The sequence below is a fragment of the Saimiri boliviensis genome, chromosome 3 (genome assembly GCF_048565385.1).
Source record: "Saimiri boliviensis isolate mSaiBol1 chromosome 3, mSaiBol1.pri, whole genome shotgun sequence".
NCBI lineage: Eukaryota > Metazoa > Chordata > Mammalia > Primates > Cebidae > Saimiri > Saimiri boliviensis.
In genome coordinates, this window is record NC_133451.1 from 38,213,952 (window position 1) to 38,218,225 (window position 4,274).

Genomic DNA, 4,274 nt, shown 5'->3' on the forward strand with positions numbered 1-4,274 from the left:
CTGGAGGATGCTGAGTTTCTCATGACTGGACCAGCGGGTGTGCACGCCCTGGTCCCTGGCCGAGAGGCAGGACCCCCCGCGGCCCCGGAGGCGCCGTCCAGAGGCGGTCCTCAGGCCCGTTCCGGGATTTGGGGTGTCTGTGCATGCCATGGAGCAGAGAGGATGCAACGTGTAAGTGCCGTGTGTGAGGAAGGGTAAAAGGAACCTATGGAAGCGGCTCGTTTTTAATGTGGAGTGCAGTTCTGCTCGTTTCTTTTGCCGCTTCGAGGTCATTTTAAGCCTCTAATATAGAAAAAAAGGCAGGCACAGTCATGGCTTTTTATTTTTCTCATTAAGGATTACATCCGGTGACATAAGGCATTTTAACATACGTCATGAAGAAAGTGATTAGTAATTTATAAAGGCACATTAATGATGTGAGCCTTACCGACTCCGTAGATACCAGCCTGCCAAACCCCATCTTAGCCTCTCCCTCCCCGCCATTTCTCCTTCAGGAGACTCATCCCTCCACTCCCCTTCAATGTATGTTAAAAAAATTTCTCCTCAGGTTTTTCAGATGACGACGGAGTTTGCCTTACAAAAGGTGGACTCCGGACTCTCTGTGAGGTGAAATGGCCAAATTTTGGAACCGGATGGCCACCGTCGGGGTCCTTAGATCCCCTGACGATCCGAGCTGTTTGGCTGCTCGTGACCGGATCGCCCGGACACCCTGATCAATTTCCCTACGTTAACCAAATGTAGGTGGCTGGACTTAGTCCAGAACCCTCCCCCTTGGCTCCGATCTTGTGGCGTTCACAGCCCTTCATCCAAGGTCCTTCGGAGCCGGACCTCTCCTTTGCCCTGACCCTCTGCTCCCTCTGTTCCTCCTGTTCTGCCCCCTTCTGAGGAGGAGGAGAACTCTCTTCACCCCTTACCCCAACCCTATGATCCTCCTGGTCCCCTAGGGTCCCCCTCTGCCTCCTCTTCCTCATCTCCTGTTGCCTCCCCACCTGTCGCCTCCCAAATACGGCCTCAGCTGGAGGCCGGTGCCCTAATTCTCCCCTTAAGGGAGGCATCACCCCCGTCAGGTAGTGAACGCTCAGCCCATTTCTAGTCTGTGTTCCTTTTCTACTTCTGACCTGTATAACTGGAAGGCTCAGAACCCACCCTTTTCTGAGAAACCTCAGGTTTTCACCTCACTGGTTGAGTCCATACTCTGGACTCACCGGCCCACCTGGGATAACTGTCAGCAGCTTCTCCTGACCCTTTTTATGGCTGAGGAAAGGGACCGAATTAGAAGGGAGGCCAAAAACTCCTTGTTGGCCTCATTAACCAGGCCGGAAGACGAGGCCCAAGACCTCTTAGAGGAAATCTTTCCTTCCACCCGGCCTGACTGGGACCCCAATACCTCAGCTGGGAGGGGAGCTCTCAACCACTCCCACCAGTATCTTCTCACAGGTATTAAAGGCGCCCCACGGAAGCCTATGAATTTGTCTAAAACTACCAAGGTCGTCCAGGGGAGTGATCAATCTCCTGGAGCATTCTTGGAATGCCTCTGGGAAGCATTCCGAGTTTACACCCCATTTGTCCTTGCGGCCCCTGAAAATAGCCATGCTGGTAATTTGGTATTTGTGGCCCAGACAGCTCCGGACATCGCAAAAAAGTTACAAAAACATAAAGGATTTGCTGGAATAATTATTACTCAGCTTATAGAAATAGCCCTCACCCAAGCCCTCAGATGGGGAAAGAACAAGCATTATCAACATCTACACTGACAGCCAATACACCTTTGCTACCATATATGTCCATGGTGCCATCTACTGAGAGAGAGGCCTACTCATGTTAGCTGGAAAAACTATCGAAAACAAGGAAGAAATCCTGGCTCTACTAGATGCTTTATGGCTTCCATCCCAGGTGGCTGTAATCCATTGCAAGGGACACCAGAAAGAAAACAATGGCTGTTGCCTGGGGAAACCAAAAGGCAGGTTCTACAGCCCACGAAGCTGCTACAGTCCCGGTTACCCCATTAACTCTGTTGCCAGCCATCTCCTTCCCACCTCCCAGCCTGCCCTGTCTACTCACCAGAGAAAGAAGAGCAAGCAACCAACCTCCAGGCCAACAAAAATAAAAATAGATGGTAGATCCTCCCAGACTCAAGAATCTTCCTTCCTGGTTCTTTCAGACCAGCCTTAGCTGACTCCATTCCACTACCCAACTGGAAGGGACCAAATTGACTCAACTCTTACAGGGCCATTTCAAAATTCCTCACCTCCAGGACTTAACTACCCAGGCGGCCAGCAGCTGCACAGCCTGTGCACAGGTAAATGCCAAGCAAGGTCCCAAGCCTGAACTAGACTGCTGTCTCCGAGGATGTAGCCTGGGAGAGAGGTGGGAAATAAATATAATCTCCCCAAGCCCGCTACAGATTATCTCCTGGTATTAATTGACACTTTCTCAGGATGGACTGAAGCCTTTGCCACCAAAAGAGAAACCACTTCTAGGGTGGTAAAATTCCTACTCAATGAAATCATCCCTCGACATGGACTCCCTTTTGCTATAGGATCAGATAATGGGCCAGCCTTCACCTCATCCATAGCTCAGTCCATCAGCAAAGCCCTAAACATTGAATGAAAACTCCGCTGTGCGCCGGGTGCGGTGGCTCAAGCCTGTAATCCCAGCACTTTGGGAGGCCGAGGCGGGTGGATCACGAGGTCAAGAGATCGAGACCATCCTGGTCAACATGGTGAAACCCCGTCTCTATTAAAAATACAAAAAATTAGCTGGGCATGGTGGCGTGTGCCTGTAATCCCAGCTACTCCGGAGGCTGAGGCAGGAGAATTGCTTGAACCCAGGAGGCGGAGGTTGCGGTGAGCCGAGATCACGCCGTTGCACTCCAGCCTGGGTAACAAGAGCGAAACTCCATCTCAAAAAAAAAAAAAAAAAAGAAAACTCCGCTGTGCATACCGACCTCAGAGCATAGGACAGGTTGAACGCATGAACCAAACCTTAAAAAACACTCTTATAAAATTAATTCTAGAAACCAGTGAAAGTTGGATGGCTCTCCTTCCTTTAGCCCTCCTGAGTGTTAGGTGCACCCCTTAACAGGCTGGTTTTTCTCCTTTTGAAATTATGTATGAAAGGGCACCCCTCTATACTATCCAGGTTGAAGAATACCCTAATAGCAGAAATAACCCAGACTAATTTGTTACAGTACCTACGGTCTCTCCAGCACGTTCAATACATCATCCAGCCACTTGTCCGGGAAGCACACCGTAATCCAGTTCATGACCAGACCAGGCCCTGCCACTCTTTCTGTCCTGGTGACCTGGTATATGTCAAAAAGTTTAAAAAAAAAAGGACTCACTCCTGCCTGGAAAGGGCCTGTTCTGTCAAGCCTCTCCCCCTGCACCAAACCTTCTCATTCCCTTACCTTGGGAGATATCTCAGGAAATGCCTCTTGCTTAATTAGTCCTGCTTATAACGTCCATTTCTCCCTTTCAGACTACCTACAACCGGTCTTTACTCACTGTTATAAACTCCTCAGTTTCCTACTAGGCACCCAAAAGCACCTGGCTGACATGCACCTCAGGCTTAACTCATTGTCTCAATGGCTCAACCCTTGGCCCTAGCCTGTGTGTCACCGTCCATGTGTTTCCCCAAGTATATGTGTACAGTGGACCAGAAGGACAACATCTCCTCATGCCACCCGGACCAAGCAGTTCCACTTCTAGTGCCTCTCCTAGTGGGACTAAGTGTGGCTGAGTCAGCAACCATTGGTACTGCTTCCTTAGTTTGAGGAGAAACTGGGTTAGCCACAATCCCAGCAAATAGATGCCAACCTAGGAAGGCTCCAGGTGGCTATAGATTTGTTACATAGCCAGGTAGAGTCTTTGGCTGAGGTAGCCCCTCAAAATCACCAAGGACTAGATCTTTTATTTTTCTCCCGAGGTGGGTTATGGGCTGCTTTGGGAGAAAGTTGCTGTTTCTATGCCAATAAAACAAGTGTCATTAAAGACACTCTCCAGAAAGCCAGAGAAAACCTAGATAAAACAGCAGGATTGAGAAAATAATACTCCCTGGTACCAAAGCATGTTTAACTGGAGTCCATGGTTAACCGCCCTAATAACTGGATTAGGAGGTCCCCTTCTTCTCCTCTTATTAGGCTTAATCTTTGAACCATGCATACTGAACTGGCTCCTTACTTTCATAAGACAGCACATAACTTCTGTTGAACTTATGTATCTCAGAACTCAGTATAATCCTCTTTCACTATGGAGTCAATGCTTTGACTCCCC